The sequence below is a fragment of the Sturnira hondurensis genome, unplaced genomic scaffold (genome assembly GCF_014824575.4).
Source record: "Sturnira hondurensis isolate 20B ecotype Veracruz unplaced genomic scaffold, ASM1482457v3 Scaffold0023420, whole genome shotgun sequence".
Taxonomy (NCBI): Eukaryota; Metazoa; Chordata; class Mammalia; order Chiroptera; family Phyllostomidae; genus Sturnira; species Sturnira hondurensis.
In genome coordinates, this window is record NW_028096051.1 from 541,195 (window position 1) to 563,750 (window position 22,556).

Below are 22,556 nucleotides of genomic sequence, written 5' to 3' on the forward strand. Positions count from 1 at the left end.
TCTGTAAATTTCAGCTAATAAGCCCTGACCTACCTACCTCCCAGGCCTGTTGGAGACAAAAATAAAATAATACATATGAAAACACTTTGATAAGGAAAAAGTAAAAACCCTCACAACCTTATTATGAAAGTAAACACTGAGCTAGCCTTTAGCCAATCTATTTTCATTTCAAAACTAACTCCATGCTGATGTCTTGTTGCACTTTTCAATTTACCTTTTCATCATTATAGCAGAACATAAATTACCTAGCCTCTGGTGCAAACAGCACATAAGTAGACATTTTGAATATAGGATGGCTAGATAATATTGCTTGCTTACTGATAAAAATAAATGCTACTGGCAGGGATCTCATTCTTTCCTAGTTGTACAGTTAGTGGGAGCATGATTATGCAGTGGAAAGGGTGTGAGGTAGAACTTGAGGTGTCTGGATTCTCATCTGGTTCTGCCATTGAGTTGCAGTGTGATATTAAGCAGATCATTCCCGTTTCTTTAAATTGAAGAGATTGAACTACTTGATTTCTTATATTCCTCTACAGTTTGCAAATTCTGTGATTACTTTCTGGCAAGTGGCTACACATAGTATATCTGCAAACAAAGACTTGATGATGGAGATGAACCAAGTGAAAAAGCAATGGAGAAGAGTCCAAGGATGTATTTCTTTGTGTGTGCTTGTGTGTGCTTGTGTGTATGTGTGTGTGCAGTCACTCATGGTATGATCAACAGATAATGAATTCACCTAAAGTACATGAAATTGCCTGTGGGGAAAAAGGTAGGAAGTCCAGTGGGCAGGTAGAAATAGGAAACTCTGTATTAAGAGAGGAATGGTGATTGGTAATACACATTGGATTACAGTTGGAGCCATTTGGAGTGGATAATCTCAACTCAAGGATATCAGAATGATGTGAAAATGGGGATTTAGATAGAAACGTAGATTATGCTAATATTTAAAAGTCAAGAAGGATCACAAAAGGTTTAAAAAAGGATTAGATAGAGAAGGTGGGCAAATGGCCAATCAGCAGAAACAGGAAAGAGAAATTAAAAAGTTTGTTTACTTGTACTTCATTAAAAAATAACATCCTCACGAAGACTCTTTTTTTTAAGATTTTATTTATTTATCTTTAGAGGGGAAGGGAAGGAGAGAAGGAGAGAAATATCAAAGTATAGTTGCCTCTCATGAGTCCCCTGCTGGGAACTGGCCTGCAACCCAGGCATGTGCCCTGACTGGGAATCGAACCGCGATCGTGTGGTTCACAGGCCGAAGCTCAATCCACTGAGCTACACCAGCCAGGGCAGACTCTTTTTTTTTCATTAGAACTCTATTGACCAGTTTATCTTTTGGGGAGGAAGAAGACTTAAATATCCATTCTTTTTTGAACTTTTCTTTAAAAAAAACTTTCTTAGGTTTTCCTAGGTGGCTGCCAAAGATGGCAGAGGGGCAGGTTCTGGTACTCAATGGCCAAGGTCATCTCCTGGGCCTACTGGAGGCAATCCTGGCCAAGCAGGTGCTGCTGGGCTGGAAGGTGGTGGTGGTGCACTGTGAGGGCATCAACATTTTTGGCAATTTTTACAGAAACAAGCTGGAGTACCTGGTCTTTCTCTGTAAGTGAATGAACACCACCCCATCATGGGGCCCTTACCACTTTTGGGGCCCCACGTGCATCTTTGGTGGATTGGGTGACCCATGCTGCCCCACCAAGAGCAAGCAAGGACAGGTCACCTGCCTCAAGGGGTTTGATGGGATCCTGCCACCCCATGACAAGAAAAAGCAACTGGCAGTCCCTGTGGGCCTCACAATGGTGCGTCTGAAGCCTATATGGAAGTTTGCCTACCTGCAGCGCCTGGCCCATGAGGTTGGCTGGCAGTATGAGGCAGTCACAGCCACTCTGTAAGAGAAGAGGAAGGAGAAGGACAAGATCCATTACCAGAAGTAAAAGCAGCTCATGAGGCTATAGAAACAGGAGGAAAAGAAGTGGAGAAGAAAACTGACAAACACACAGGGGTCCTCAAGACTCATGAACTCCTAGTCTGAGCCAAATAAAATTGACTTAATTCCTCATGCTTGGCCTGGCCTGCCCTTTCTCCATTACTGCCCTAGGATGTAGGGGACCACCAGGGGCTATTGTTCCAGGGCCATGGGCAACCTGAGCCTTAGAAGGATGGAGACACAGAAGGGGCCTTAGTCACTGCTGTTTAAGAAACATCTTTTAAAACACATATGTGTACTTGAACAAGAATTAAATAAATAAATAACACATATGTGACTCTGAATGTACTGTGATCTACTTGTTCATAACAGTTTGGGGAAACTAACACTTGAGACAGCTAGTTCCCTTTCAGTAGTTATCAGTGAGCTGGAACTCCAGTTAAACTTTCCACATGGTCAGATACCATACCCTGCACCCATTAGGGTGTGAGTGAATGTGGGGACAAGAAAAACTTGGTATTGGACAAGGGCACTTAGAGATGCACAGCCTGGGGCTGCCAGCCACAGAGTCACAGGCATTGCCCTTGCACATTCCTGTACCTTGTAATCACAACTGAATTAATTATTTTTAAAGAAAAAAAACTTTCTTACATAATCCTTTGTAAACCCAAATTTAAATATCATATTCCTCATGACAATACCTTGAGCTCCTCTGAATTGAGGACTCTAGAGATCCTAGTGAAAACTACACTATCTCGCTCCTACAAGGCCTCACATGAGCTCCCAATGTTATATACAGTTTGGGCTGAGGCTTATAGACCCTAGCTTCAGGATCCTTACTCTAGTAAAAAATACATTTTTTAAAATTTGGTTAAAAAACACACACATAACATGAAATCTATTTTTAAACATCTTTTTAAGTGTACAGAACAGTATTGTAAACTACATGCACAAATGTGGTACAGCAGGTCACTAGAACTTTTCCATTTGAATGACTGAAACTTTACACCCCTTGAATAGTAATACCCATTTCTACCTCTCCCCAGCCCCTGGCAACCACCATTCTACTTTCTGCTTCTTTGAATTTGACTACTTTTGATACCTCATATAAGTGGAATCATGCTGTATTTGTGCTTTTTGAGACTAATTTATTTCACTTAGCATAATGTTCTCAAGGGTCATCTATGTTGTAGCATATGACAGTATTTTTTTCCTTTTTAAGACTGAATATTATTTCGTAATATGTATATACCATGTTTTCTCTATCCATTTGTTGGTCAATGGACATTTAAGTTGTTTCCATCTCTTGTCTTTTGTGAATAATGATGCAATGAATGTAGGAATGCAAATATCCCTTCTAGATCCTGATTTAAATTCTTTTGGGTAAATGCCTGGATGTGGGATTGATGAAATATATGGTAGTTTTTTAAAATCTTTTTAATAACCTCCTTATTGTTTTTTATACTGGCTGCACCATTTTACATTTTCACCAACACTGCGCAAAGATTCCAATTTTTCAATTTCCTTGCCCACACTTGTTAATAGGGATTTCTCTTGTTTTTTTTTTAATAATTGCCATTCTAACAGGTATGATATGATATTTATTGCATTTCCCTGAGTATTAATGATGCTAGGCATCTTTTCATAAATCTGTTGGACATTTGTATGAGTTCTTCAGAAAAATGCCTATTGAAATTCCTTGTCTATTTTTAAAACAAGTTATTTGCTTTTGGGGATATTAAACCTTTATTGGATATATGATTTGCAAATATTTTTCCATGCTCTAAATTTCCCCTACCTTTTCATTTTGTTGATTTTTTTCTGTGCAAATGCTTTTTAGATTAATGTAATCCTATTTATTTATTTTTTTGCTTTTGGTGTTATAACCAAGAAATCATTACTAAAGCCAGTGCCATGAAGCTCTCCTCCTAGGTTTTCTTCTAAGCGTTTTACAGTTTTAGGTCTTATATTTACTTCTTTAATCCATTTTGAGTTAATTCTTCTGAGTGGTGTAAGATAGGGGTTCATCATTTCTTTCTTTTGCAGGTAGATATCCAGTTTTCCCAGCACCATTTATTTTTTTTAATTATTTATTTATTTATCTTTAGAGGGGAAGGGAAGGAGAGAAGGAGAGAAATATCAATGTATAGTTGCCTCTCATGAGTCCCCTGCTGGGAACTGGCCTGCAACCCAGGCATGTGCCCTGACTGGGAATCGAACCGCGATCGTGTGGTTCACAGGCCGGAGCTCAATCCACTGAGCTACACCAGCCAGGGCCCAGCACCATTTATTAAAGAGACTATCCTTTCTCCATTGTGTATCTTTGGTGCCCTTGTCAAAGATTAGTTGATAGTATATGCTCAGGTTTATTTTGGGGCTCTCTATTCTGTTCCAGTGGTCTATATATCTGTTCCCATGGCAGTATCATACTGTTTTGATTACTATAGCTTTATAAAATAGTTTGAAATCAGTAAGCATAATGCTCTTCTTTTTCAATATTGCTTTGGTTATTCAGGGATTTTCGTACTTTCATACCAGTTATAGAATTTTTTAATTTTTATGAAAAAGGCCACTGGAATTTTGATAGGAATTGCACTGACTCTGTAGATCACTTTGGATAGTATGGAAATAACATTTGCTCTTTTAAAGAGCTTATATATTGCTGAAATGAAGTTTTCACAAAAGCTTAATGGTAGTCATTCAATGAGTTTAATTTGCCCTAGATTAAGAAAACAATTGCTAAATGCTAGGCACTATGCAAGGCACTTTCCAAACATGATTGGCAATGATTACAATGAACCTGAAAAGTGGTAATAGTAACTTTTTACAAGGGAGAAGACTGAGCCAGGAAGTGGTAAAACAAAGATTTCAAGGCAGGAGAGTTGGAAAAGCATCTTGTAATGACTTTATTAATCATCTCTCTGTCATTTTTTTTGCAAGAGATAGAAGGAATTGGAGTCCTTCATTCTGCTTTTTTTTGTGTTTCCATTTGGGAGTACTTCTGTTAAAATAACTCTCTTGGCTTCTTTCCTCACTCCTGGGTCAGTTGGCAATTCTGTGTAGTTAAATGGGAAAAGTATTAGAATACCTATTATGGCTTTTTGTGTATTCCATGCCCTCCAATCTGGCTTTTAACAGTAATAAGCATATTTTTCATCTCTGTCTCTCTGCTTCCTGTGTCTTTCAGTTGGTTCTGAACTTGGGAGTGGATGAGAAAGGTGTTATTACTTACCACTACTCCCCAAATATATCTACCCAACCCAATTCTACACATGTGTGTGTCCTCTGTCCACATATCTGTTATTTATTGTCTCCTGGCTGTCTATATGGGCCTGTTTCTGAATGCAGCTCTGATTGCCTAGGTGTCTCTATGTGTGTACATCAATATAACAGGACGTGTGTGTGGGTGTTCTGTCCAAGTTCCATATGGTCCTCAAGTGGGATTGAGCTTGGTATGTGTGGGGGAGTGGGGAGTGAGAATTAAAATGTATTCCTTGAACTTGGCTTTGAGGGCCTCATTCTCCTAGTTATCATAATGATTCTTGCTCTTCTCCCTTAGAAACAGGCTTTACCCCAAAAGACTGCTTTTTTCCCTCTTTCCTTTCATTCTGGAACCACAGACCTCCTACTTCCTATCTGAGTGCTAGTAGTCATCATTTCAGAAACCCTTTCTGTGCTGTCTTAAACATTATTTGCACATTGTTTACAGACTAGGGAAGTTCTCATTTGTCACAGGCAAATTATCATATTAGAGAAATCTATCTTATGTTTTATGATTGTTATCTAGAGTTCTATGGCACATAGCTCTAAGCTACTCAGTGAATTTTATCAAGTCATCTTCTGAATTTCATCACTCACGTGGGAAGAACAAGGTAAGAGTTACAATTAGAGTCATAATTTTAAAGGCTGAATAAATTAATCTCTTTACAAATCCTCCCTTCACACTTCTTTGGAAAATCAAGTGTTGGTGGGCCCAGAATATTCCTGAGCCAGTTGACTCATAAGCAAAAGGCAACCCAAAGCATGTTTTTTAAATAAAAACACATTTTGTTACAAATAATATCAAAAGGTGTTCATTTTTAATCTCATCAGTTGGATCTATGGGACTATTCTACTTGGATTTCTAGGGTCCCTGTTTCTTTGTTTCCCCAACTATCCCCACCCTACACAGTAATTGCCCTGGCTTTTCTGGATGTTTCTCACAGAGGGAAGATCTGAAGCAATGATAATTATTATTAGTGCATAGGGGAAATGTGCAATGTTTCAGGTATTATTCATATTTAGATTACATTAACATAATAGCAAGTTCCTTCCCCCCACAGTTAAGGGTACGTGTGGTGGAGTTGGGGTGGAGCAAAGGAAAAATTTCAGTAGACTATAGTACTTAAAGAGTCTGCCCCTGCTGGTATAGCTCAGTGGATTGAGCACAGGCTGCAAACCAAAGGGTCACCTGTTCAATTTCTAGTCAGAGCACATGCCTGGGTTGCAGGCCAGGTCTCCAGTGGGGGCCACATGAGAAGCAACCACACATTGATGTTTCTCTCTCTCTCTCTTCCTCCTTCCCTTTCCCTCTCTCTAAACATAAATAAATAAAATCTTTGAAACAAAATACTAAAGAGTCTGATTCTTGGGGAATTTGGCCTAGGGCTAGGGAAAGATATGGTTGAAACCTGTTTCTTTTGAGCTAAAGCTAGTACAACACCATTATACAAAATATTATAGCTGGGCACTACTTTTGTTAAATAAATCCTTGTAAGTACATGCCACTAGAGAAAACTAAACTTTCAGTTTCTCCTAGGGCAATTTTGTTAAGAATCCTTCCATTGCCAAGGTATCCCATTTGAGCCATTCTATGCTTTTATTCACTCAGAAAAATACTAATTGTCTCATTGAATCTCAGGATCACGGCTTGGCACTGTGTTTGAGACTATAGATTTAGAGCTTCTTCATCCTTCTTGAGCTGGTAAACATAAACAGCTTGTGTGTGTGTGAGAGAGAGAGGTTTCCATCTGTGGGTGCTAGTGCTCTCTGGGAAGGCCTGTTGCAGCAGGAGTTGGTTTGTTTGTGTTCTAAGCTCACACTAATGTTAGCCCAATTGGAAACCCTCAGTTTCTTCTTAGGGCAATCAGTCATCTGGTACAGGTCCAGTTGGGCTGTGATGAATGTTTTCCATTGCTCTAGAGGAGTTTCAGACAGGAGTTGACTTCCTCATATCAGGAATATAAAAATCAGATGAACCACTCAGAGCCAATATGTGGGCTTGTAGATGGCCTCTTCTTGGTACCCAGCTTGGACAGGGGCCACCCCTTGATTTGAAATGTGTGTTAGCCACTCTTCTCTGCTTCTAAAATGCTGTTTTCTGAGAGCTATTCATCACTCCTTGGTCATTAATAAAATACACTTTTGGTGAATATTAAGCTCTTACCTCAACTCCTCTAGCTATGGAAAGAGAAAAAAATTACACATGAACACAGACACACAAAACCCAACCCTTTTACTTTTAAAAAGTTTTCATCATTTTGCAGAGAAGGTACACCAATTTGATGGGCATTTGAGTATAACAAAGCCCCCAGTACAGTTTTTGGTGAAGCTCTGAAGTACACAGCTGACAGTCGATATACATATATATTTTTTATTTATATATATAAATATTTTATTTTTATATAAAAATATTTATATATATAGTTATATGTATATAAATATATTTTTTATTTTTACTCTGGACTAAGTAGAAATGATCCCTGACTATGAAATATTGCCTAAAGAGGAAATCATTTTTCTTTGGCTTGAATCTAGAATGACCTAGCCCAAAGAATAAAGAATAACCAACTGATTTTGTCTAGGAGTATCAGATGGGCATCTGAAAAGGATTACTTACTCCAATTATTTTCTTTGATGGAGGTGGTCTCATGTGTCTAGATGCATACACATATACCCCTCTACCCATATAGATACATGAACAAAGCCACGGATAAGTACTTATGTTCAAATATGAGGATGCCTGGCTCATGTCTTTGAGAGTTTGGTAGCTGAGATTGCTAAAGAAAGAGGTTCCTGAATTCTAAAACAATTTTCAGGGACCAGACAATTACTCGATGTTCTAGTGTATAGGGGGTGACATCAGAGGAATGGTGGTGTTAGAAATTCCCTTGGGGTCTCCCCTTACAGTTTCAACAGTTTGAACAGCTATAATTCAATAAAGGATTCCCTGCTTAACACACAAATATACTGGCAGATCTGCACACAGAATCATCTAAAGGTGGGCAGGCAGAGGAAAAGGGAGAGAGAAAAAGGGAGAGTGGCTGATATAAGCCAGAGGTGCTAATATATAGGCTGCTTACAGTGTTTTTCCTTTCACTGGTTTATATTAAACTTCAGACACCTGGATATCACACATTTCTTTCCCTTTTCTCCCCACATTACTGACATCCATTCAGTCACCAAGCTCTGTCATTTCTATTCTTAAAATAGCTCTCAGATCCATCCACTTATCTGCATGCCTGTTACCACTGCATCATCATTTCACACCTAGACCACTGGAACAGCTTCCTAAGTGGGCTACTTGATGCTTGCTGATTGGCCCAGAAGACTCTAATCCATTGTTCACTCTGCAGCATTTTGCAGCCAGGGAGCTCTTTCTAAACCAAAACTGTAAGTCACTCCTCTGTTCATTTTTTTCAATGGTTCCCCATTTTTTCCTGAATAAATTCTAAGTCCCTTAACTAAGATCCTTATTATGTGGCTCCTGCTTACATAACCAGTAGTTTGTCCCTGTGCTACTTCCAACCCTGTCTTAACCTCCCCACCCCAAACACTTAAGTCTCCAGAAGTACCAAATTATAGGCAGTTATCCCAAGCACAACCTGTTCTCTTGTATCTCTAGGCTATTTTATAAACATTGCTTCCTATCTGGAATGACCTCCACTTCACCCTTGTCCATCTGGAAAATCCTTATACATTCTTCAAGTCAGTTCAAAGGTCACACTTGTAGAAGAAATGTTCCTTGATACCTTGGTTTCATTGCCCCCTTTATATCACTTCACTGTTGCCCTGATCATAGTTTATTGTAATTGTCTCTTCCTCTGAGCAAGTTGTTCCTTATGAAAGATAAGGATTCCCTCAGCTAGAGCAGCCAGCAAGTAAGACACCACAAAGAGCCTCTTAGTGATTCAGAACCCCCAAAAGATCCTGAGATTGACCTAACCTCAAGCCTAGAAAGCTTTCTACTTTGACATTGTTTATTGGTATATGTTACTGGAGAACTAATAACAAAAGGAGAACAATGAAAAGTTTTGGGTGAACTGTAGAAAAGGAGTGAAAGGAATACAAATTGCCGTGGCATTCCAGATGGCCCCTGCCCTGCCCTCCAGCTTTGTCTCTCCTGCCTCTGAATCTCACTCTACCCTCTGGTCACATCAAAATATAGTATCCCCACCCACTTCATTTTGTGGTGTATTCTACCTTCATACTTTTACTCATGCCGTCTCTCTGCCTAGAGTATATTTTCCTTTGCTTTAGGTAACTTCTACCAATATTTTAACATTTAGCTCAGGCCTCACTTCTTCCAGGAAGCCTTCCCTAATTAACCAACATACCAGTGAATGTGCAGAGAGAGAGAGAGAGAGGCTACATATATGCCTGTATAGATCAGGACTCTTGCTATCAAGTGGTAAAAATACAACACAAATAAGCTTAAGCCAAAGAAATTAGTAACTGATACTAATAGAAAATCTCAGGGTAAATTTTAGGCATAGCTCAATCTAGGTGTTCAGATGATATCATCAGCAATCTGTTTCCATTTGTAGTCTCTGATCTCCTCCTTGTTGACTCATTTCTCAACAAGGCTCTCCCTGCATAATGGCTAAGATACCCACAAAGAGATACAGATTTGCATCTTATCACTTAGTAACCCCAGTAGAAACACAGACCTACTTTCTTAATAGTCCCAGCAAAAGTTCCAGAATTGAGTGTATCCCTGAACTGATGAGAATGGCCAGAGAAACAGTTCTCTGATTATCCAATTGTATTAGTCAGGGTTCTCTAGAAAGAATAGAATCAATTGTTTGTTGTTTGTTTGTTTATTAGTTATAGGAACCACATGATTATAGAGGCTGAGAAGTCCTGTGATCTGCTACCTGCAAACTGAAGACCCAGGAAAGCTGGTGGTATAATTCAGTCTGAGTCCAAAGATTAGAGAACTAAGAGTGCCAATATCTAAAAAAACAAGTGTAAATGGATATCCCAGCTGAAGCAAACAGCAAATTTGTCCTCCCTCTGCCTGTTTGCTCTATTCAGGTCCTCAACAAATTGGATGATGCCCACCAGCATTGGTGACTGTAATCTTTATTCAGTCTACTGATTTAAATACTAATTTATTCCAGAGATACCCTCACAGACACACCTAGAAATAATGTTTTACCAGCTATCTGGGCATCCCTTAGCCCAGTCAAGTTGACATACAAAATTAGTCATCACACTAGAGTTAGGTAATGTGCCCATATAGGTGGAATGAGATCTGTTGCCAGAAGGAGCCATGTTGGGAAGCAAAAGCACTCTATGTTGATACAGTTTTCCTCTTTTTTTATCCCATGTTTTTCCCCTTTCCATGCCTCTGATCAGACCATATAATTTTTATTTGTATATATGTTTGTCTGTCTCTCTCCACAACACAGTGAGTTTCTATGTCTATTTATCGCTTTATCCCTGGAGATATTATGGGGGCTTGACTTCTAGTGGGTATTTTTAATTAATAAAGGATGAATGAATAATCTTGCTGTGCAGTTTGAACAGATGATTAAGTTACATGGAGCTGTATTGAAGGCTATTTCAGGCAAATAGTTTAATTTAATAATTAAATAAGTTAAAAAACATGTCTAATTTATCTGATTAAATGTACATTTATTACTGGGTTGCATGGTACAGAGGCATAAATAATGAATTGCTCATTCATCATTTGAAATCATGTAATAAATTTCTTCTATTTGATAGGCACTATGCTAGACACAATGATTAACCTGTGGCTTTACCATTAATGAGAATCAATGTATAGTGTGTAGTGATTGTACATGTGGGCTCTAGGGCCCTGGATTAAAATTCTAGCACTTGCATTTACTACTTAAGTAACCTTTGGTCAGTTACTTAACCACTGTGCCTAGTTTCTTATTCTGTCAAGTGGGACTAGTACCTACCATGGAGGGTTGTTGTGAGGATTAAATGCAGAAACCAATGTGAGGGATTGACAATAGTACCTACAACATTTTAAGTGTTTAATATGTGTTAATTCTTATTAAATATTAATAGAAGCTTCTTTCTACCTAAATATCACTTTACCCATCATACTTTACCTGAAACAAGGTATTGGGTTAGGGATTTACATTTGAGCCTAAATACAACTTCTGGGCTTCAAGAGAAGAAAATAGAACAGAATAGAAACTTTTCTCAGCCATAGCAGAATTGTAGTTGTACATAGAACTCAGGATCTTGGCTCTTTTAGTGTAAAATTACCATTCCCCAGTGGGCCACTAGGACAAGCCTCATACATAAAGAGAAGGAAGAAGTGGTCTTTCCTTTTGGGAAGAGGTGGTGTTTCATAAGAGGTAGGAGATGACTCTTAAATCCTTACATTGCCACTGCATGTGGCTCTAGGAGAATCAGAGTATAAGCAAGTAGTTTAGCTGGCTAACCAGAGTTTCCTAACAACATATACTAGTTGTAAGTGAGCTCTTTGATTTAATGAAGAGAGGATGACATTTGAAGTCTAGCAAATCTGGAACAGACTGTGGCATCTTGGGTAATAATAATGATCACTGCTCAGATCTTTTGAGCACTTACTGTGTGCTAGCCACTGTTCAAATCCCTTTGCATACACAGGATGGGAAAAAAGTAGGTTTACAATTGTTCATATGGAAAAGAATATAATAATCAATAAATGATAATATAAGAATAAAATTTGTTTTGCATACTCACAACTGTAAACCTCCTTTTGCTCCACCCTGTGTTCTTTCCTTCAATCCTCGCAAAAACCTTTGTATGGTAGGTTCTTCTATTATTATCTTCTTTTACAAATAGAAGAAACTAAAATGAAGAGAAGTGAAATAACTTGCCTAACATCACGTAACTACTAAGTAGGAAAGCCAGAGTTCCAACCCAGGCACTCTACCTCTAGAACTCATGCTATTTACGACCTCCTCATACCTCTCTGATCCTCAGATTTCTCATTTGTAAAATCACTTTAATTGTGCCCACCTCCTAGGGTTGCTGTGATGATTAGAGATAAGCTGGAGGAAGCAATTTGCACAATATTGGACACATAGAAGGAACTTGCTGTATAAGAGTTCTCATTATTGTCTCTTCATTGTTCCTAGGAGCAGCAGGTCTATTTTTTTTTGCCAATACTACTTCTTGATCCGAAATAGTTTGAGTACAAATTAGTTTCTACATGAGGGAGATACTATTGGGTTAATTACAGAGTGGAGGAAACTTTGATGTTAATGATTTTTCTCAGTTCAATCTCAAACTGTGATTTTTCCTTGTGTATTCTGGTTACATCCACCACTTACCAGGTTCCCCGACACTGGCTGATGTCCCTCCCTACTCTCAAGTTAACCTTTCCAACTGGGCTCCTGCAAGGCTGGCCATATTTCCTTCCACCTGTAATTTCATTATGGAAAAATGAATCTGAAAAGGACTGAAAGAGCGGCGTGCTGGGAGACACTTGTAGCACAAATACACCTAAAAGGGATTTTAAATTGTAGCTAGTTATTTCATTCTTCATTTGTAATTTTTATTTTCATGAAAACTTCAGACTATTTTGAGTAGATACCTAATGACAGAAATGATAGAGGTCAAAACTAAACTAAAAACATGAAAAGAGAGGTAGCAACTAAAAAATCCATCAGTCAGTGATGAGCTTGTACTGTTACAACTGCAATGCAAATAGGCCTGATCCTTTGGGGAAGCAATTTGGTAACCTGCATCAAGAACTATAAGTATGTTTCTGCCCTTTGATGTGGAAATTCCTATTTGGGAATTTTATTCTAAGGACAGACTTCAGCAGAAGGAAAGTAAGAGTGATAGGCACAGATTGTCAATACAGTATTACTTTTACTAATGAGAAAATCTGAATAATTTTAATGTTGAACAACTCATTATATATTAGGGTCCATTAGCAAATGAAATAGGAATGATAGAAGGTTTGTTTTATAATGTTAAATAAATAAAACAAAATACAAAATAGTTACAACTAGGTAAAATTGTCTTTATATGGACACAACTTAGAAAGGACTACAGAAAATGAAAATTCTAGCATTAGGATAAGGGATGGAATTACAGTCTATTCCTTTTCACTTGAGTGTTTTTGATTAATAACCTTAGAAGTTTTAATGAGTGTCTGGGTAAGGAGTAAGGTGTGGAAAGGAGCTGGAGAAGGAATTTCAAATACCAGCTTTGTTAACTCTATTTTTCTAATCACATTACAACAGTGATTTTCAACTAGTGTGCCACAGCACACTGATGTGCTGCAAGAATTTTTAAAACATGCAATATCTGACTGTTTAGTCAAGGGTAATGACCTCTTTTTCCTTAGAATGTCAAATAAAAAATTATAACAGCCAACACAACAATAGCTGTCCTGTGTGAATAAATCAAAAGTATACCTATTTTTTTTGTCAGATGGGCAAAAATGTATTTTATGGTGGGCTACAGAACTTTAGTAGTTTATGTGTGCCATGAGATTTTTAAAAAGGTTGAAAATCACTGTCTTACAAGTAAAGCCAAGTAAGTAATTGACTTAGTTTTCTCTTTCGGTACAAAGATAGAAAGTAGCCCCATTTATTCATCCTATTAAATATACATTCTCAATCAGTCTCCCTCCCATTCCCCAGCCCTTCCTTTTTCTCATCCCATAGTGGCATGTTGCATGGCACAGGAGCAAACACACTCATAGTTGAATCCTCAATATTTTACTATCAGCTGTGTGACCTTAAGCATGTTACTTTAACTTACCTAAGGCTTAGTTTGTTCGTTTGCTGCTACCTTTTAAATAATGGAGCTTACATTTTGGGATGGTGTGAGAATAAAATAAGTTAATGTATGCAAAGTACTTAACACAGTACTTGATATGTGAATACTCAATAAATGTTAGTTATTGGCTACAAAACTGGGATAAAACTAGCACCAACCTCAGAAGCTTTCTAGGGATGAAATGGGAGAATAAATGTCAAGTCTCTGGTTTAATAGATATTAAATGTACGGTAGCTATCATCCTGAAAATTGTTGCACCGGACACTTTCATCTAGTAACAAAATTATCAGATGATAGAAGGAGCAATCAAGTGGGTTGGTGTCTGGAGAGACATACCTATTAAAAACTCCTAAGCAAGCATTACAAAATTATGGTGATCTACAGGTCAAGGGAAACCTGAAACGTTGACTTAGCAAGGAAACCACGTGCAGAATCAATGAAGTTCTTTTCAAAACCACGAAGAAGCTAAAGAGTAAGCAAGATGACTAATGCAGATTGTAGAAATTCATGGAGCAGCTCCAAAATGAATATGGTAAGAGGTCAGAGGCAAGTCAGCTAGAAAACCTTTAAAAAACTTAGAGGAGTTGAGCAGAAGTTGGAGGTGTGATCTGGGCCAGAAAAGAAGAGGCTAATAATAGCCAATACCTAATCTATATTTAGAATTTACTGTATGTCAATCATTGCACTAAGCAACTGGTGTGCAATATATCATTTTATCTTATCACCTATGAGGTAAATTTTTATTATTACTCCAATAATATAGACTTAACCCATGTATGCTTGACTACAAAACCTTAAAGTATACCAGGTACCAAGAGAGCATCTTCTGGAAATAAAACATTGAATCAGGTTTAGAAGTGTCCAAAACTGAATTCATCATCTTTTCCAGGAAATCCATTCTTTGTTCTGTACTTCCTATCATAGCACTACCATACACCCAAGCCAGAAACTTGAAATACACTCTTGATTTTTTATTCTTAATTGAATCAGGCACTAATGATTGCCAATTTTGCTTCCTAACTATTTCTCAAATCCATCTTTTCCTGTACCTCCCGCCAGCCAAGCTCTCACGGATTATTCTGGTAGTGTCCTATCTGGAGTCTCTGCCTCTAGTTTTGACTTCCTTGGAATCAAGCTAGCCTACAAACCACACCCAGAATGACCTCTTTTCTTTTACTTTCCCTTTTTTTCTACAAGGAAGTGTTTCTAAAATGCTAATTTGACCATGTAATTTCCCTGCTTGAGAACTTCCGGTTGTTCCATAATTTTCCTGAGTGTTGTCTATGACCTGACTGTACAGGTCCTCCTGAATTGGGTCTATTTCTCTAACTTCATTCCCTGCCATTCTCTGCTCCCTGAATATCATATAGTTCCTTCTTACTCACCTCATTAGTCCATGGCCTCATGACTTTGTGTAATTTATTCTGCCAAGTTCACCCTTTCCAATTCCCTTTTGCTCAACCTTTGAGTCTTGATTTAGGCATCAGCACCTTCAGAAAGCCTTTCCTGACTTTTGAGTATACTAAGTGACTCTACTCTGCCCTCTGTCCTCCTCACCCTGTGTGTTTGATCACTTACTACAATATATTCAAATGATTCTTGTGATTCTGGGTCATACCTCGTTCATCTTTACACCCACCAAAGTAGTGAGTCCCTGATCCATAGTCAGGTTTTAATAAATCTTTTTGAACTCTTGCAACTAACTAGGATCTGTATCCAAGTAATGCTTGAAGTAGAGACCAAAGAGACTTAACAGAAATAACTACAAATTATGAAGTTCCTACTGTGTGGTAATGTACAACTCTGACTGGCATTCACTAGGTAAAACTCTATCTAGTCTTATTTTTCTCTATAAATTTTATTACCATCTATCATATTATATATTTCACTTATTTAGTTGTTTGTCAGACTTTCCCCTCTATAGTATAAATTCTACAAGGGTAGTAATATTTGTCTTTGTTCATTGTTGTATCCCCAATGCATATCACTGTCTTGCACATAGTAGCTTCTTAGTAAATATTTTTGAATGAATATGGAGAGTACGCACTTTCATTTGTTCCTCACAATGATGCTACAAGTTAAGTATTAATGTTTCTATTTTATATATGAGGAAAGTGAAGTTCCTCATTACCCACACAGAGAATAGCAGAGATTTTGAGAAAATGGTATATTTATTGAGCCTATAGAATAAAAATGATTGATTCAAAGATCTGGGTCACAAGATGGGGGAATGCAACAAAAATTCCAGTCCCATAAAATAGCAATTAATAAGTGATTCTCTGACAAGGTGAATTGAATAGAAAAACTATAATCTCTTTCCAGGGGGAGACTCTGTATGCACACACTCTACAAATGAAGTCAGTTTTGCAACCTCAATAGCTATACCTGCTATTATAAAAGAATCTGGAGGCTTGTAAGCACTTTTGTAGAAACATTATGAGGCAAATCCATTGGAACAAGGCTATAATATTTGCGGACAAGCCCCTCCAATTTTGCAGAAAAAAAGTTAGTCTGTGGCACAGAGAATTGGGATGCCTGTTGTATGACCTCTGTAGGTACAAACTACACATACTTTCACAAGGGTAGAAAAGGTCTTGCAAGGCTTCTCTTGTCAGGGTCCAGAATTCAACCATTGTATCTGGAGGTTGGCTACATAGATCACAATACAGATGACAACCCCTTAGAACTTTTGAATTCTACCTCAAATTTTGGCATCTATAGTCGCATTTCAGCTTTGGCTCCTTACAGCTCACTGAAGAGTTATTTTTAAGTTTGTTACCTGACTATTTATAGCCTAGATCAATTAGGAAGGAGAAAAACACAGGCTTAGGACAGGTAAGTCTGTTCCTATACATTCTTTTTATAAATATATTTTATTGACTATGCTATTACAGTTGTCCCATTTTTCCTCTTCACTCCCCTACACCCTGCACACCCCCTCCCACCCACATTCCCCCCTTTAGTTCATGTCCATGTGTCACAAGTTCTTTAGCTTCTACATTTCCCATACTATTCTTACCCTCCCCCTGTCTATTTTCTACCTACCATCTATGCTACTTATTCTCTCTACCTTTTCCAGCTCTCTCCTCCTCCCACTCCCCTGTTGCTAAACCTCCACATGATCTCCATTTCTATGGTTCTGTTTCTGTTCTAGCTGTATGCTTAGTTTGTTTTTGCTTTTGTTTTAGGTGTGGTTGTTAATAACTGTGAGTTTGCTGTCATTTCACTGTTCATATTTTTATCTTCTTTTTTCTTAGACAAGTCTCTTTAACATTTCATAGAATAAGGGCTTGGTGATGATGAACTCTTCTAACTTTATCTTATCTGAGAAGTACTTTATCTGTCCTTCCATTGTAAATGAAAGCTTTGCTGGATACAGCAATCTTGAATGTAGGTCCTTGCCTTTCATGACTTGGAATACTTCTTTCCAGCCCCTCTGGCCTATAAGGTCTGTTTTGAGAAATCAGCTGATAGTCTCATAGAATCTCCTTTGTAGGTAACTGTCTCCTTTTCTTTTGCTGCTTTTAAGATTCTCTCCTTCATTTTAATCTTGACTAATGTAATTACGATGTGCCTTGGTGTGTTCCACCTTGGGTCCAACTTCTTTGGGACTCTCCGAGCTCCCTGGACTTCCTGGAAGTCTATTGCCTTTGCCAGATTGGAGAGGTTCTCCTTCATTATTTGTTCAAATAACTTTCCCAGTTGTTGCTCTTCCTCTTCTCCTTCTGGTACCTCCATGATTCAGATGCTGGAACGTTTAAAGATGTCCTGAAGGTCCCTAAGCCTCTCCTCATTTTTTTGAATTCTTGTTTCTTCATTCTTTTCTGGTTGGATGTTTTGTTCTTCCTTCTGGTCCACTCCTTTGATTTGAGTCCCAATTTCCTTTCCATCACTATTGGTTCCATGTACATTTTCCTGTATTTCACTTATAGCCTTCATATTTTCATCTAATTTGTGACCAAATTGAACCAATTCTGTCAGCATCCTTATTACCAGTGTTTTGAACTGTGCATGTGATAGGTTGGCTATCTCTTCGTTATTTAGCTGTATTTTTTCTGGAGCTTTGATCTGTTCTTTCGTTTGAGCCATTTTTTTTTTTGTCTTGACACGTGTGTTATGTAGTGAGGGGCAGAGCCTGAGGTGTTCACCTGGGTGGGGCAACCCAGTCACTATATTGTGATGCTGTTTGTGGGGCAGGGGTCCGAGAGTGTATAATGGCCCTTGCTCTGCTCTCTGCCAGATTTCAGTCACTGCCCCCGCTTCCCCCAATCAAATTGGGCCCTTCTGGTGCTGATTCCCATGTGGGTGGGTTTGTGTACATTCTAGGACCCTGTGGGTCTCTCCAACAAACTCTCCTGTGAGGCTGGGAGTTCCTCCCAGCACCTCAACCTCCGCAGGTGTTTTCAATTGGTGTTTTGAGGTTTTATTCCCAGAGCTGGGACCCTGGGTTGCACAGTCTGTCTCAGTCCCCAGTTTCGCCTGGTTTATCTGTGTGCAAATGGACCACCCAGTCTGCCAGCCACCTTGTGCGCCATGGCCCTCCACAGTCCTCCACCTCCCTGGGTCTGCCAGCCATCACCTATGCGCCTGGAGTCCACCAGCCACTGTTCTTTTTGCTGCGAACCCTCTCCGCCACCTCTCCTATGGGACTGGATGACTGTGTCTACTTTAACTTCTTGGTTGTTGGACTTCCATATACTTCAATTTTCTGTCAGTACTGGTTGTCTTTTTTTTGTAAATCGTTGTTGTCTTTCTTTTGGTTGTGTAAGGAGGTACAGTGAGTCTACCTGCACCTCCATTTTTGCTGGAAGTCCAATGTTCCTATATATTCTTGAAGCTTTGTTATTTACCTACAGGGGAAAAGTTTTCTGAAGTTTCCTAAAATATGATCTAAGAAGTAAGAGCTTTCCTGCATATCAGCTGTCCCCAAAAGAAAAATATCTAGCATTTGTATTATAGTACAAATGCATTATGTGTTTGTACATACATTTACATTTTATTGTGTATTCTTTATTTACACTACAGCATTTTAATAATTACAATCCTTTTATAAGAAGGAAATGGGGGCTCAGCAAAGGTATATACCTAGGTAAAGGCCACACAAGTAGAAAATAGCAGAATATGCTTTGTAAGTTTTAAGGGATAGAAAATCCCAGCCTTGTATAGTCTACCTTTTATTAAACATCCCCCTTCGAACTTCCTATTGTGAAAACCTAACTCATTATCTTTATTCCCCACTTCCAAATCTTTGTTCTTCCACTGTTGCCTATCTAAGGGAATGAAGCCTTTATCTATCCCAGTGTTCAAGTCAGGCACCTGGGAATTAACCTTGACTTCTATTCCCATGTGTGTCTTGAATATGATCACTCCTCAATAACACTCCACCTTACTATTTTATCTCAGATTCTCATCTTCTTACATCTGAACTGATTCAGTGACCTCTTCACTAGATTTTCTGTTTGCATTCTTGCCATGCTTCACTCTCCAAGCCAGAAGGACCTTTCTAAAAAACAAATTAGATCAAATCATTACAATTCTTCAATAACTTCTCATTGCCTTTAGGTTAAAGTATTAAAGTATTCTTTAATTTGGCAACATGTCCTGCCTTCTTTTTCCCTACATTCTCCGACCCTGCATTCTCTTTGTCCCTACATTCTCTGAACCCTGCACTCTACTAATTTCTTTTCATTTCTTTTAGAAACTAAATGTCTGTATTTAGTTCAGAAAGAAATATAGAAAGAAATTTCTGTATTTCTTTTAGTTTTCTAAAAGACATATAAACTGAGCTCAACATTTATTGAGCACTTATTACGTGCCAGACTGTGGTCTAAAAATATCATTTCCTATTATTTAATCATCAGCAATTATCCTATGAGATAGATAATGTCATCATCACCATGTGACAGATGAGGAAATGGAGACGAGAGAAGCTAACTAATTTACCAAAGGTAATTCAGTTAATAAATATAAGATTTGGGATTTTAGCACAGGCTGTTTGGTTCCATAACTTATGTTCTTAAGTACTACCCTATGTCTTTCATTCCTTTCTATCTGCCAAGAATGTCCTGCACACCTACCCTTCTCATTGTCCACCAGGCTAATCCCTTTACAGCTTAATTCAATAATCTCTGGGAAAATTTCCCTGACCAGTCTGCATTCCTTTGCTACTTCTGATTCCTATCTCAGGCTAAACAAGATATCTCTCTGCTGACTTTGCCTAGAATCTGTCTCTTCGTCTAATTATACCACTTGACACATAACTTACATGCCTATTCATGAACTTCTTAAGGGCAAGAAGCTTGCTTTAATCATATTTTATACCAGTATGTGTGTAACACAGTGCTTGGCACACACAAAATATTTATTGAGTAATTATTATTCTTTTGGAAGAACTCCCACAAATAATTGGGATGAGCTCATATTTGCCAAAACATACAAATCCACAGGTGACATCCTTTATTATTCTGGAACCTTAGCTACTACAAAACTCAGCACAGAAGTCTTCTAAACAGGATGGAATGGATCTTGAGCTGTATTTTTTAAAATGTTTTACTTGGATATGTTTTTGAAGTTATGGAAAATTGTAATAATAAGAATTGTACAGCCCTGGCCAGTGCAGCTCAGTTGGTTGGAGTGTCATCCTATAAACCAAAAGGTCACACATTTGATTCCCAGTCACAGCACATGCCTAAGTTGTGGGTTCAGTCCCTGCCTGGTTAGGGCATATACTAGAGGCCACCAATTGATGTTTCTCTCTCATATTGATGTTCCTCTCTCCCTCCTTTCCCCTCTCTCTGAAATCAGTAAACATGTCCTCAGATGAGGATAAAAAGAAAAGAATTGTACAAAGAAGACATATACCCTTTACTCAGAGTAATTTATTGTCAAAACTTTCCTCCATTTGCTTGCACTATCATCTATCTATCTATCTATCTATCTGTATCTTTCTATCAATCATCTATTTATCTATCTACACATATACATAGTTGAATTTTCCTGGACCATTTGAAAGTATGTTTCATATATCATGGCCCTTTCCTCATAAATACTTTAGTATTCAGTTACATAACCACAATGTGGTTATCAACATATCAAATTTATCATCTATATGATACTTAATATCATCTAGTTTCCATATTTCATATATGGACTATTCCATATTCTAACTGTTGCAACTAGTTGCTATTTATAGCACTTTTTTGTTGTTTCTGCCAGTACAGGATCCAGTCTAGGACCAGGTATTGAATTTAATTGTCATGTACCTTTAGTCTTTTTTGATCTAGACCATTTACACAATATTTCTTTGTATTTTATGGCATCCCTGTTTTTTAATAATATAGTATTCTCTATATTATGCTTTAAAAATATATAATGCTCCTCATATGCTTGGTTGATGTTTCCTCATGGTTAGATCCAGGTATACCACATAGTGATGCTATGTCCTTCTTGGGGAATCATACATGGAGGCATGTAATGCCTATCTGCCCTGTTTATTGGCCATATTAATTTTGATTGCTGAGTCGTTCCACTATATAGTTGCTAATTTTATCTCTTGCAATCTGCAGGAAGACATACTAAAAGCCTGCAATTACCTGCTCCCAATTAAAACGTTCCTAGATTTGGTATGCGTTTACCCTTGGCTGAACAAATATTTACCGTGATGGTTGCAAAATGCTGATTTTTTGTACTCTAGAACTTCCTCCACATTTACCAGTCAGTCCTTGGTATTCTAGTATAAGGATGAACCTTCCTTTTGCCTTCTTTATTTACCTACATATTATCACTGTGAACTCATGGATTCTTGTGTTTTATCAGTGGTTTATAACTTATTACTGTCCTTAATTATTTTGCTAATCAAATTGTTCCATATTTGGACAGTGGGAACCCCTCCAATGGCTCCTGTGTCCTTGTGATATGTCCCATACTTTTTTAAAGCATTTTATTACTTTCTGGCATAATAAGACATTCCAGGACTATCTTGTCCCTACCCTGCTCCAATTCTGGAATCATCCATTTCTCCAAGGAGTTCTGACTTCTTTTAGTGGGGAATGATATTAGAGAGCAAGATATTAGAGAGCAAGGTATTATCTTTCATTCAACTCACACGCCTAGTGTGTTGAGTTGAATGAAAGAAAGGTCCTATGGGAGCTGGCCAGATACACAATGGGGTGGTGAGGAGGAGAAGAAGGGTTAGAAGATGTCCTCAAGAGCAGGCTCAGCTACTATGGCAAACACTGTAGTTTGATCACATGACAGCCTCCTATGCTCACTCCTTATGCTAAAGGAAGAACCCAGAGGTGTTCTTTGCCCAGCCCAGAGAGGTGAATCATTGTTGGTATAAAACAATCATGGCAATTCATTCCCCTTTGCTTAGTGAGACCTATTTGTTTATCACGTGACTGGTTCTGCTTAATAAGGCCTTGAGGAAAGTCTGCTGTGGGCTTTCTGAGAAAGACTATACCATTTGATAAAAGTGGCAGGACTTGGAAGAAAACAGCCTCTGTGTCCCACACCTCTGTCTTTGCTGCTTAGAATGTTGTTGTTTGAGAGAATTCCAGCAAAGATGGATGTGTGGGTATATACACTTTGCCTCCTTGAATAATTAAAAGTG

At 38.2% G+C, this 22,556-nt stretch overlaps 1 long non-coding RNA gene and 1 pseudogene across 1 annotated transcript; one reads left to right on the forward strand and one right to left on the reverse strand.

Moving 5' to 3' along the window:
- Window positions 1-1,409: 1,409 nt before the first annotated feature.
- Window positions 1,410-2,217, forward strand: LOC118981036 (60S ribosomal protein L13a-like; annotated as a pseudogene).
- A 61-nt stretch (window positions 2,218-2,278) lies between these two features.
- Window positions 2,279-21,645, reverse strand: LOC118981040 (uncharacterized). The gene is made up of 3 exons (XR_005065259.1): window positions 21,634-21,645; window positions 8,785-8,787; window positions 2,279-2,357 (listed from the first exon to the last, which is right to left on the reverse strand). It is a non-coding gene; the product is annotated as an uncharacterized LOC118981040 (long non-coding RNA).
- Between the last annotated feature and the right edge of the window lie 911 nt (window positions 21,646-22,556).